Below are 14232 nucleotides of genomic sequence, written 5' to 3' on the forward strand. Positions count from 1 at the left end.
GTTCAAATATTACTAAGAAAAGGTCTTATTATCAAAAGAAGCATCATTTAAGAGATATAATCAAATCACCTCGCATTAGCAACTCCTGATGATAATATCTGTTTTCTTCCTCATTATCTGTGTTTTTCTGTCTGCCTCCTCCCTCAAGGATGTAAGCTCCATTAAGCACACCTGGTATGTCTTGTTCACTGCTTAAACTGCTACCTCTGTAAGAGTGCCAAACCCTTAGTAGGTACCTTTGTTGAAATTAATGATAAGATATTGAAGTACTATTGTCTAACTTTATCCCATCTCCTATCTCCTCCAGCAATGGTTTACAGGATTATATGACTTGAAAATTTGTTTGTTTCATATTGCTTCCAGATGTCTTACTAGATGTAATGGGTATTCTAGTGTTAATTAAGAACATGGGTCCAGTAATCCTATTACCTGAGTAGAAATTCTAATTCCTTGTTTTCTTGTAGTTATGCAGCCTTGGCAGAGCTACTTAACCATTCTATGACTTGATTCCTGTTATGATTTGGATCTGGACTTTCCCCCTAAATCCCCATGCTTTGAAAGCCTAGTCCCCAATGTGGCAAAGTTCAGAGGTAGGGCCTTAAGGAAATGATTGATTTGTTAGGGCTATAATCTCATCAGTGGATTAATTCATTTAATGGATAATAATTTGAATGGACTCTTGGGTGGTAACTGTAGGCAGGGAGGGTGTGGCTGGAGAAAGTAGGTCACTGGTCATGACCTTGGGTACTAAGTGTGTCCCTATGTTCTTCCTGTCTTTTGTGCACTCTCTCTCGCTCTCTGTCTCCCTCCCTCCTTCCCTTCCTCTCTCTCTCTCCCTCCCTCCCTTCTTCCCTCCTTCCTTCCCTCCTTCTCTCCCTCTCTCCCTCCCCCCTCCCTCTCTCTGATTCTTGATTGCCATGAATTAAGCAGCTTTCTCCCACCATGCCCTTTCTCCATAATGTTTCTACCTTGGAGCCAGCTGGCTATGGACTGAATCCTTTGAAATAACCAAAATAAATCCTTCCTCCTCTGAGTTGCTCTTGTCAGGTATTTTGGTCATAGTGATGCAAAGCTGACTAACATAGTTCCTTATCTCTAAAATCAAATCACGAACATTTACTTAAAGACTAAAAGAGTACAGAATAATGTCGAGGACCTACTAAAAACTCATTAAATGCAAATTCCATAATAGGTTGAAGTCATGGAGGAAGATTGGTGGCTTAATAAAATGTAAGATTTTCTGCCCTCAAAAAGGAACAGTTGGTTTTAGGAGTAAGTTATGTGTACCCAAGGGTGCTCAGAGACTTAATTTTCTACTTTGCTGGAGATATGGGAAAGAGGATTCATGTACTGATAAGTCATTCACATTAGATAACATTCAACATTGCCCTTCCTAAGTTTCCAACTCTAAGATCCTAAGATCATACTAATACTGTAAACTGAGGCTAAGAACTACACACTACAACTCCCAGGTCCAAAAACAAAGGTTATTACAGCATCCAATACCCAGCAGATGTATTTGTACTACTTTCACAATAGAGCCAGTGTCTTCTCTATGCAGAGGATCTTCCTGTTGACCTCTTACCACTGCTGCCTGTGCTCCTGATCTCCAATGAGATCACAAGGAATCAGGAGTAGATGAACATGGAACATGAAACAGGTGTTCATGGAGCCAAAAACATAAAGAGCTTATGCTTGCTGAGGTGGCTTATGATAAAGAGAAGCAAGAAAAAGCAAGAAGGGCAGAAACTGCTAAGAAATTGAGATCTTCAAATAATCTTTAAAAAAAAATCTAAAATAAACTGCTATAGTTCTTAATTAGAAAATAAAAATTTAAATTTATGCAAATTCAAAAAAGCCCTACTTAGAAGAAACTGGGAACAAGTTAACCTCACCCAAAGAAGTCCTAGAGTAGAGAGGAGTTCAAGGTGCTCTTCAAAATGACCACAAATGTGCCCAGCAAGGAGCACAGGGGTAGGGCCATGAGGGCTCTGTGCAGGGGTGCACCTAGGTGTAAGCAGCTAGTGATCCTGCCTCTTCAGAAGGAAAGGACACCTGAGAAAACAAAGTCCAGGTTTAAACTGAGAAAATGAGTCAGCGGGCTTCTAAGTCTACAGTCTAAGGACATAACCTGGAGCACTCAGGTCCTTGAGATATACAAAAATTCCATTTCACCTGCTTTACCTGAAAATATCAATTAAACGTCACCCTATGTTCATTTTTATGTTAATAAAATCTATCACATTCTAATTCTCAAAAAACCAGCAATACGCTTGGTCAGTTGACCTTCAGTATTTCTTTTTTTCTAAACAATAATGAACCCTTTTATCACCAACAAATAATGTCATGCAGTATTCACAGACATAGTACGACTTAATTCTCACCAGTGGTAGATTAGGAGCAGCTTCTCTGTGAGGTGTTTTCAACTGCTGACCAGAATAGCTGCACTAAGAACAGTTCTTGTATGCTCAGGTGAATACCTAAAAATACACGCTTATTCTCCTTTCTATAGCAGGGAAAGTCATTTTCAACCACCCCACAAAAGACTTTGATGTCAGTATGTGTTAGCCTCAGTTAAGCTGTTTCAAATCCTATACATACATCTGGGGGGATTCTTTCAAATTCTGATGAGCTAGCCAAAAGTTGCTTCAAAATTGTTATATTTCTTCTGCCGTATTTGCACTCAATTTTAGTAAGCTCATTTTGAGTTCAAAGAACTTCAAAGTTTATTTTTACAATTAAGGTTCTACTCTCTTTCAACATATTTCCATTTGTTTTCCTGCTATATGTACAGAAACTTGAGTTTTTAAGTGTTTATTTTAGAACCTTACAAAGTCTTAAATTTACATGTATATATGCTATTTAGTAAGCTGTATTTACATTCAAGAACTTGTCAATTTAATATAGCTTGCCCTTTGAGAGATTAATTGCAGCAGGTGGTAATAAAAGTTAGGACTCTGTGTTGAAATATGAGATATGTATTTATTTTAAGGCTTCTGGTAGAGTTAGCTTATCTGTATCCCTTATAGTCTCTTGGACCTGAACATGGGGCATAAAAGAAGATGGGGGGACCCGAGTTAAACAATTTTAGCTCTCCATGATTGTTAACTGTTCCTTCTGGCATCAGTATTTCATTGGTTTTGTTCCATTACCAGAGGTGGAAAAAAAAAATCACTTTTTCATTCACAATTAAAGACAATTTTTAATTTTAGAATACACACACAGAGAATATACAGACAGAATGTGAATGAGAGAAAAAACACTTAAAGCACATATTTTCCAAATATCAGTGGTTCTCAGTTATAAATGACATGGTTTCTAAGACACTGGTATGGGTGTTTGTGATTGTCAAAAAAAACTGGAGAACTCCACTGGCTTTTACTGTGTAGAAGGCAGGGATGCTAAATCTTCCACAGTGCACGTGGCAGCATACAGAATGAAGAACCTTCTCCCCTGAAATGTCCTTGGGAACTTGGGAGAGAATACAGAAACCAATTAAGAGAAAGAAATGATCTATCTCTTTCTATTCACAAAAAAATCAATGGAGAAAAAAAGTAATGGTACAAAATATCTAAATAATGTAATTAAAATGGCAGATCATGTCTTGTGTGTGCATGTATGTGTAAGAGGAGTAGAGATGCATGTATGTCTATCTAGACATACACACAAAATCTGCACCTGGAAATAGAAAATACTTTCTTTATTAGTAGCCAACAGATGGTCACAATATTTGAAAATGTGTTATGCCATAAATAAAACAGGAGTAAATTCCCCAAAATAAGAAAATACACAAAATATCATTCATATCACAATGCAATAAAACTGTCAATTACTAACAAAAACAGAAAAAACAGTATTCCTACCTTCTGAAAATTTTAAAGTTCCCTCATAATTTTGGGGTCAAAGAAGAAAAAATTAATAATACCTAGAAAACAAGTATATTTAAAAATCTATGACTAGCTAAAGTCATGCTGAAAGGTAAATTGATAGACTTCATTTGTTAACCAACATGGAACAATAGAATATAAAGCAAGCATCCAACTTAGGCAATTAAAAGAAACAAAAACTATAGAAAGCAGAAAAAGGAATTAGTATGCATAAGTAAAAATTAAGTGGAAGAAACACAGAGAATAAATAAATTGACAATCCAGTACTTAAGCAGCTTACTAAGGGAATACTTAACAGCTGAATCAGGAAGATTAATACAATTACATAAAATAAGAAATGAATAATGCCATAATAGAAGAAATTTTAAAAATCACAACAGACTTATTTTTTCATCTTGATGCAAAAGTATCAAAACTTGAATGAAAGAGATAATTTTCTAAAATTATGGTATGCAAAATACTTCCAGTAGAGAGAAAAATCTATCGGAACAATTACCACACAAATAAAGGGAATTATGAGAGTTATCCTCATACCTGGACACATACAAGTCCAAAATGGTTCTGCATAACTTGTTAAACCTTTAAAATAACAGATAATTCTCATACCATTAAACTCTTCCAGCGTAAGGGAAATAAGACTAGGACAGTCGCCAAGTTCTTTTTGCAAAGTAGTAGTAACATTGATACCCACAAACCGGACAGACTACACTTTAAAAAAAAAAAAAGAGCAAATTCACTTAGGAATAGCAATGCTAAAATGTGAAACTAAATATTAAATATTGACAAACAGAATCCAAAAGTAATTCAAATAATACACCATGACTAGAGGAAATTTAGTTCATTCAGGAATGTAAAAAGGAAAAAAAATAAACAATTTAGAAATAAATCTATGAACACCAAATTCCTCACAATGGGCACTCAAAGCCTTATATAGTACTACACAGAGGCTTTAAAATGCAAATATCTGTAATATAGGGTTAAATAATTCCTTTCCCAATTACTCCCGCTGCTCCAACAGAGGCAAAACAATGTCATTCACTATTTTACACTGTTTCCTATCTTTTGCTGATTTTGGATCTGTGTTCAGAATGCCATCTGCCTAAACTTCTTCCCAATTCTAAATGTCCTCTCTGCTCACGAAAACCTAATTTAAATATTAACTCACAAGAACAAAAAAATTCTGGATTTAGTCTCTACCATCAGGAACCTCTTTCCTGCCGAACAATCATCTCTCTCTCTCTCTCTCTCTCTAGCACTTTTACACATAACTCTGTTATTGTATATATTTGCATAAAGGTTCTGCCTCTCCTATTGCACTAGTTACTTTTCTTGAGAGTAAGGGCTATGTCTTATGTATTCCAATCACCCAAGCCTTAATCCTTACACACTTTGCTGCATGAACACACAAAAATTCAGACTGGAAAGAGCAAAAGCTTACTGAAGACTTGTGAGTAGTGGTTTTCCTTAAAATGTTACTGCACGTGCGCAGAATGAAAAGGTAGAATCTGAAAATCAGCAGGGCGGCAGCCATGCCAGCCCACTAGCATCCCACAGCCAGACTCAAGGCAGCATGAGGCAAGCTCAAGCTCCAGACTGAGAAACTCTAATTATTCTCAGCCAGTGAGTAGCTGACAGCAACAGCTACTGCCGAAGCCAAAAAGCAGCCACTACCATCAATTCCAGGCACGGAAGTGGGGTGAGTGAAGGAGTCAGGATGAAACTGCTGGCTGTGTTAGACTGCTATTTGGGAAGGAAGGACTTCACACGCACACACCTTAACACACTCATCCTCCTCGCATTTTTCACTTTCCGTATTCACCTGTGCTCTAAACTTTCACTGAAAATATAAGCTTGTGAGAGAGTCATAATATTGAATTTCAAAAATGTACATATAATTTGTTATGGGCAGCAGGGTCAAGAGTCCCATCAGAACTGTATCTTTAGCTTTGTGAAGAACAGATGATTAACAGAGGAGAGATTACAGAACTTGCCATGAGATACAGACATGAGATCAGAACAGTACAAAAAAGCCATATTCCAACCATCACTGATACAGTTCTTGGGAACCAAACTTCCAACATAAATCTGTTGTTCTGGGTTTAATTTCAAAAGCAAAGAAATCTAATGAAATGACACACTTATGGTTCATTCAGAATACAAGAGTTAACCCTTTAAGACCAGGTGAACCAATGAAATACCTAGCACTTTGCTGGTAAGAAAAACTAGTAGTTACTTTTTTAAAAAAAATTCATTTTTAGATGTTGATAGACCTTTATTCATTTATTTATATTTGGTGTTGAGAATTGAACTCAATGCCTCACACATGCTAGGCAAGCGCTCTACCACTGAGCCACAATCCCAGCCCTAGTAGTCACTTTTTATTTTCTGCTCCCCTATTGACCCATTTCTCTTTGGCTTCATCAACAACCTAACTACAGTCAAAGTCTTCTGTCATCAAAATATTTCCAGACAGGAATCAGAGAGCCAACTTGTCAAAAGTTTTTCAGCATGATCACATACATTAACTGGGCCCACTTTCCCCATCTCAACTGTGGTAGGCTGAATAAAGATCTGCCACCCCCTCACACACACAAAAGATGTCCATTATCCTAAGCTCCAGAACCTTTGGATATGTTACCTTAGAATACAAAGGAAATTTTTGCAAATGTGATTAGGTTAAGAATCTTGAGACAGGAGATGGTATTGGATCATCTGGGTGGGCTCGTTTAATCAAGAGGGGCCTTTTGAGAGAGGCAGGAAAGTCAGTGTGAGTGTGATTTGATGGATGGGAGACTTGACTGATCATTGCTAGTTTAGAAGACAGAAGGGGTTCCATGAAGCAAAGAATAGCCTCAAGAGCTGGAAGAGACAAGGAAACCAATCTCATAGAAACCAATCTCAGACTTCTGGCTTCCAGAATTATAAGATAACAAATTTTTATTGTTTTAAGTCATTAAATTTGTGGTATTTTGTTACAGCAATAATAGGAAATTAATAGACCAACCAATTTTCTTCTTGGTTTGTGGTACCACTTCAAAGCATTCTTATTCATTGATCACTTTTAATTTTTCTCAATGCCCCCATCAAGACTTATTGATTCTGCCTTCTAAATTCTTTATGTTCCTTCCTGGGTACTCCCTGAGACAAATCTTGGTCCTGTGACTCCTTGTAAGTCTCCCTGCATTTTCTCAGACAACTGCTTCCTCCAGTCTCAACTTAGGCAAGGTCATTCTCCAAATGCCCCAGAATTTCTTAATGCAATACAAACTGGATAATGTCTCAAAACCAATGGCTCACTGTAGACAGCAGAATAGCAATTTCACTTCTTACCCCTGAAGCAAAGTTCTTTCATAGTTTGACACTCTGCCCTTTTCCCCTGTATATTCAATGAGCAAGTACTAGATTTCAGAAGTAATACAAGAATAGCCAGTCATGGTATCATGATCTTTTTCTCTAGTGCTAAAAATTCCACCTTAAAAGATAGATTTAGGGTCAGGCATGGTGGTACACGCCTGTAATCCCAGTGGCTTGGGAGGTTGAGGCAGGAGGATCGCAAGTTCAAAGCCAGCATCAACAACTTAGAGAGGCACTAAGAAACTCAGTAAGACCTTCTCTCTAAATAAAATATTTTCAAAAAGGGGCTGAGGATGTGGCTCAGTGGTTAAGTGCCCCTGGGTTCAATCCCTAGTACAAAAAAAAGAAGAAAGAAAAAGAAAAGATAGATTAAGGGGAAAAAATAAAAAAGCACTTATCAGTCTCATTCCCTTTATATTTGGTGACCCACTCAAAGCAACTTTTACACCACCCCATCGTTTTCCACTCTTGGTTATAAAGAACTCCACTTTCTTTCAGTTCTCAGCATAGATAATTTTTTATGCTCTCAAATTATTCTCATTTCTTTTCCCTGGCTCATCTCCAATTTCCTAATATTGTATATAAAATATGGAGCTGAAAATTAGACTTTCATATGGGTCTTGCCCATGTTGAACACAGTGAGTAGCTTCTTTTTATTTCTGTGTGCCATGGTCTGGTTAGTGCAATCCCAGATCCTGTTAGTCTGTTTGATAACAGCCCTATACTGCTGACTCATCCCCGAATGACAGGTGAGAATGGCTTTTTACCTGCAGAATACTTACATGTCAATTCCACTCTTTGTGATGGCTAGAACAGTCTCTCAGTATTTTTTTTTTCCTAGAATAATAAAAACCTCATGCTTTTGGCAAAGAGCTGTCTCATGTACTGACAGTACAACTCATCTTGACTTGATGTTCCAATCTATAATTAGAACCATTAGAGTCAAATCAGCTTCACAAAATTCTCTATCAGTTTTATTTTTAAACGTTACATATTTATGTGGGCGAATAATAATTTAATTCAAGGCAAAAAATAAACACACTTATTCTTCACCTATCAGTTTATAAAACTTGCTTTTAGAAGCAATAAACACCAGAAATAACAACTTAGACCATGTGAAAATAATTTTAGGGGTTATCCACAGATTCCACTAACCTCTTTATTTATTTACATTTGAAAAATACTAAAATGAGAAAGACATAATAAAGGCAGAGTGCTTTTTAAGTTATCTGCCTTTCTGACCAAGTAATGGAAATAAGAGACCCAAATTATGATTCTGATGAGAAATGGACAAAATGTACAAAAAAATTCATCTCTTGCTCTTGGGGAAGAAAAGCCGAATACAGATTATATTTCCATTAATTCATGAAAATTAATTGCACTTTCTTATACTGACCCAGTAAGATTAAAGCATACAAATATTTTTAAATTGTTGACATAGTTTAAAAATAATTTCAATATTATCTTATTAAATATAAATGAGTGATTTTGAAGTGAAAAACTTCTGGTTCACAGTATCACTCACTATCAGATCAAAAATGTCATATTATCCCTCTAGACCTCCTTTTCCTTAGCTGATAAATAATTACACTAAGGCTCACACTCTGCCTTCTTTGCTCTATTGTGATCAAAACTGAGAAATCCATAACAATCCTTAAAGAATGAAAAATAATATGAAAATACAATCTTGTAATGTGGATCAGTACAATCTGTAGCATAGAGTCTGGCACCCCAGAGTCAGGAAAATCAGGCTGGAATTTGAAGCTAAAAGTTCTGCTTGAGCCCCATTTCCCATACCTCTAGAGAAGTAGCTTCTAAGTCTCAGTCTCCTCCTTAGTCCATGAGATTACAGTACCAATTTCAAGTTCTTGTTCTTAAAGGTGACATTTTGCTCAGAACCTCCATAAATAAATGATGGAAACAGGGCTGCTCTGGTGATGCAGATGCTGAAGATGCAGGGAGCCTCCCCAACCCTCCATTCTATAAGCCCAGCCACAGCTCCAGAAAACAAAATTGAAAACCAATGGAACAAATTTGGATATGTTCCTGTCCAAGTGTAATCTGTAATGTCTCCATGTCTCTTAACTATAATGCACCTGCCAGAGGTGGGGTGAGGAACAAGTTGTATTTTAATAGCAAGGAGCCCTGGGTTAGATTTGAACTTCCAATCACTGATGGTCTAAATATTCAGGAAAGCTGTTCCATCACAAACACCTACACACTGCACGAATAACAAGTTACTTACATGTGTACACATTCATAAGCTTTCCAGAAAACAAGGGAAGCTCACGAAAGATGGAACCTACAAACCTCACACTCGCAGAAAGTGAGCACTAGACACCAACAGCCTATTGCAAAGGAAACAAACAGTAATCCTACCTGTCCTTGCTGGGTCTTGGTATAAAAATTAATAGTAGGGAAGATAATAATAGTCCCCCCTTTGACTCTACCACCGATAACCAGCTCTCATTTAGTATGGAGTTCAAATTTGTACTACTTGGGCTGTTAGAAAAAAACCCAGGCCAAATTATTAAATCAAAGTCGTCCTAATCATCCTTGACAGCACTCCCTGATGCCCACAGAAGCACAGGCAAGCCTATTCTGGAGAAAATGGCATCCTCAATACAGGTTTTTCATCATTCTCACAGTCAGTGGGGGAGAGATAAGAGAAGGGACAGACTGGAGAAGACTACGTACAAGTGTAAATTAGGTGATGGCCTACTTCTTCAGCTAGGTGGCACGTACTCAGGTGTTTGTTCTATTGGTCTTAATGCAAATACATGTTAGGTACTTCCTTATATATGCATGAAATATTTAATTAAAAGTATTAAAATTCTGAAGAGAGCAATGGCCTTGGGAGTAAGCAGCAACACTCAGCAAGACTGGGTACTTGGCCACGTTTGTCTGGCTCCCTCTCATCTGTGTCTTTTTTGTCTGAAAGGCACTTCTTACAGTCGTCCATGAAAGCTGCCAATGGATTATGTGAGAATCAGGACTTTTCCTATTACAATTTCTAGGTAACTCTTCTGTGGCACTTCCAAAGTCACAAAGTCAGCTTTGGCTTTGAAGCCTCCCAGACATCACCACCACACCAGGTATCACCTCCTCACGTCTGTCCCCACACCAATGGAGGAAACTAGAGAATAACCTCTAGACCACTTTAAAAGGCTTGGTAGGGACACTTCTAGACAACTACTTGCTCCTAATTGTCATAATTATCTGTATATATTTTGCATGGTGTATGGTCAGGAAGTTCCTCATCACTTATCACTTACCTCATCTGAACATATTTCAATTGAAAATGTGAAAGGGATCTGACAATGTATACATGTTACAGTTTAAATGTGATTGTAGGTTTAAGACTTGCATAACTCTGTCACTTAATCAATGCTACTGAAATATTCTTATTAGTGCATATTGCAGTAATTTAAAAATCTAAAGCATTTGGGACAGGCAAAAAACTGTGAATAAGTAATGTAAGAAAATATTCATGTGATTTTAATCATAGATGATTTAAAATACTATCATTGCAATTTTTAGGTAAAAACAAATTAACCACAGAATGGAAATAAAACTCCAGAAAAAAAAAATAAGGGTAAAGACTAGGCCACTGAGACTAACAGCATGATTTATTCTTGTCAATAACAGAATATCAATATCTATTAGTATATGATTTAAATTCATTTCTCAAAATTAGTTTGGTTGGTTTTTCAATGTTTTTGCATTGCTATGCAAAGATTATAGCTATACATTTCTCTACACTGAAAATGCAATCTTAATGAAATATATTATGGAAGGAAGGTAGAAAAGAAGGAAGCAGGAATCAATGTTTTTCTAAAGACAGCCTATATGGCCCACCTAAACCAATTTGATGTAATGCATTGCTATTTATCAGGTTGCTATCCCTTCTCTGCAGAGGAAGGCCCCTGAATTAATGCTTATCACAAACTCTCCTACAGTTAAATTTGGATCTGATGCAATCAACAATTCTTTAACAAACTAAAAATCTACCTCAAGTAGAAGTTACTTTATCATTATTTCTTTGGCAGATACCCATTCAAAGAGACTTTTGGAAACTGTTGAAGTTTTACTTGGTAATATACATCTTCAAAGCTTTTAAAAAATATCAGTAACTATCTTAATAGTTGTTTGGCAGCAATGTTTGGCTAATGTTTCATATATTAACAGAATAAATGTCAATACCAAGACCTGCAGAGGAGAACAATGATCTAGGGTCTGATAAAAACTGCATTCTGGTTTGGCTTCCTCCTCTGTTTCCCCTAGGTTGCACTAATATCCTGTTCCGCTAGTAACCAAGAGATCCTACTGTTTTACCAAAAAGGCATCCTCTAGCCTACGTACTCCCAGGGAGAAGGACCAAAGTGAAGATTATGAGTCTGTATCTTTATCCATTGATGAAATTGGGATCAGAAATAAAATTGTTTGAGGGTGAGTTTGAGCAGATGGTGTGGGTCTGAGAGACACTATAGTACTTGGTCAGGTTTGTCTGGTCCTTCTAAGTCTTTGAGGCAGCTGCAACTTGCCCAAATTGGCTTTCTTGGTTACTATGTCTGCAGTGGAACCCCTAAAACAAACAAACAAAAAGTCCTTCCAAGTTCACCTGGAAGGTAAGGGAATGAAAGGGGAGCTATGGAGAACAGGAGTCAGAAAGCAAGAATCAGAAAGAATGGGGACAGCCAAAAAGGGCCTCTTGACCCCAAAGACCAGATTTGGATTCATAGTTTTATTGCCCCCCAGCCACACACCTGTTCTTTTTTGAACCAATTCATCAGGGAAGGTACTGGAGTATTTAAAAATTCAATCCCTAGTGAGAAGGCTCAGTAAATATTAGTGTCAAACTTCTCCTTCTCCTCCTATTGTCAAATCTATAACCTGTTTTACACAGAAGTTACTGAGCAATGGAGTTGAAAAGCATGCTAAAATGGGAAGGTCAGCCAGTTGACTCCTACCAGAGTTTGGTTAGAGGGGTGCGCCCCACCTGAGGGAATTTCTCTTACTGAGCCCACCAACACCAAGCTCATCATGCATGGGTCAGGGAAGAGTCTGGAATTGCAAGGAAAGAAGGCAGAAGAAATTCTTCCAAGATACACAGATATGCCCCCACAAATATTTCTGCTCCCTCTGCAATCTGGAATGCAAAATCCAGGAATGTGGAGCAATTCTTTGAATAGAGGATTTAGATTGTCAGCAAGTGTGAATGTCAATGATGAAAATAGCAACTGGCTTGGATCTACAAACTGAGGTCAAGTACATCTTTTCATATACATTGTTAGTTAGACAGTGCTTGCTTGGTGTAAGTGTGAATAAAGATTAGTCTGTATATATACACACACATGCAATCTCTCAAAAATAGCATCTTCATATAAGGAGAGTCACATTTTTTTAAAAAAACAATGTGTTTGAAAATTAGGCAGCAACAATTCCTGGATTATTCTTTTGTTTATTTAGTACTCTAGTTCAAAAGGCTAATTAGCATTTTGTTTAAGTTGTAGGAAGAGGGGGCTGGAACTGACACAGTACCCACAGCATCTAATCATCAGCTTACACAGTAGGTGGTTAGGATATGTCAGGCCCTGTGTTGCCCTCCATTTATGATCTCACTGAATTTTCATGACAATCCTGGGGAGGCAGCACTATCTCCATTTTATAAGTGAAAGAAAAGAGGTTAAGAAAACTAACCCAACTGCCTCTGGTCTAGGCAAAATACTAGCAGAGTCAATGTCAAACCCAGGCCTGACTCCAAATCCCACATTCACAATATTTACTAGGAGACAGTGCATGTATGTGGTGGACAGGGAGGTGCTGGCTTTGGTCTCCCACCAGGAGAAGCCACTGCAAGAAGCACAGTTGACTGACAACCTCCAGTTGCTATGGTTTTGAGTCTGCCGTGGCTTTCATGCCAAGTCCAAGATCAGCTGATCTGGGCATGCTGGGGCACTAGAACTGGCCTGCTGTCACCAGATCTGAGATTACCCTGAAGCTGCACAGTGGGACCCTGTCTCCACTCATCACTTATGGCTGAATCTTTTATTCCATTTTTAAGTTCTATTTCTAATTACATAAAAATTATACATCTTTATGGGGTGTGATGTGATATTTTGACACATGGGTATACAGTGTGATGATCAAATCAAGGTAATTTATATAGCCATCACTTAAACATTTATTATTTCTTTGTGGTGGGGACATTCAAAATCCTCTCTTCTAGCTATTTTGAAATGGATATTATGCTGAATGATAGTCACCCATATGTGTAAAAGAACACCAGACCATATCCCACCTATCTAACTGTAACATTGTACTCACTGGACAACCCTTCCCCACCACCTCTCCCCTCCCGCTCTGGTCACTATTCTACTCTGAACTTCTATGAGATCCACTTCTCTAGATTGCACATGTAAGTGAAATCATGAAGTATTTACCCTTTTGTACCTGGTTTATTTAACTTAACATAATGGATTTTATTGCATTTTCATTCACTTAAATCTAAGTAGCTATGTGTGGTTACATGTGGCTACTTAGATTTGTACACCATATTGAACAGAAAGTCCACTACAGAAAGTTCTGTTAAATGACCTTACTTTAAAAGGTCAAATTTTGCTCAAGAGAGTTCACTGGGTTGAACTCTGCATAGGTCCAAAGGGAGGTTACACAAGACTTACTTAAGAGATGCTTCCCTTGGAGACAGGAGTCACTAGGAACCTTCAGACACTGTGAAGGCTGTCAGAGGTAAACAGCCAGGTAGTTCAGCATGAGGTGGGCAGAGTGAAGGGCAGCTGCCTGGGTCTCACAAGCCTCCATGGGGTTGGACACACAGCTGGGGAAAGACAAGGAGCCTCCTAGGTCAGAAAGGAACTCAGTGCCTAGATTTTATGTGGCTTTGGAGTGAAAAGGGAGAGTAGGACCTAGGAGAGGCCAAGGCCTTAGAAATACAGAATTTTATCTGACTCTCTGGTCTTATTTAAAAAAA

General features: G+C 37.7%; 1 protein-coding gene across 17 annotated transcripts in view; it reads right to left on the minus strand.

The window, feature by feature from the left end:
• ENOX1 (ecto-NOX disulfide-thiol exchanger 1) overlaps positions 1 to 14232 on the minus strand; it is a 531147-nt gene that overhangs the window by 360571 nt on the left and 156344 nt on the right. The gene's annotated exons all lie outside the window — the stretch shown is intronic.

This window comes from Sciurus vulgaris (assembly GCF_902686455.1).
Source record: "Sciurus vulgaris genome assembly, chromosome: 4".
Taxonomy (NCBI): Eukaryota; Metazoa; Chordata; class Mammalia; order Rodentia; family Sciuridae; genus Sciurus; species Sciurus vulgaris.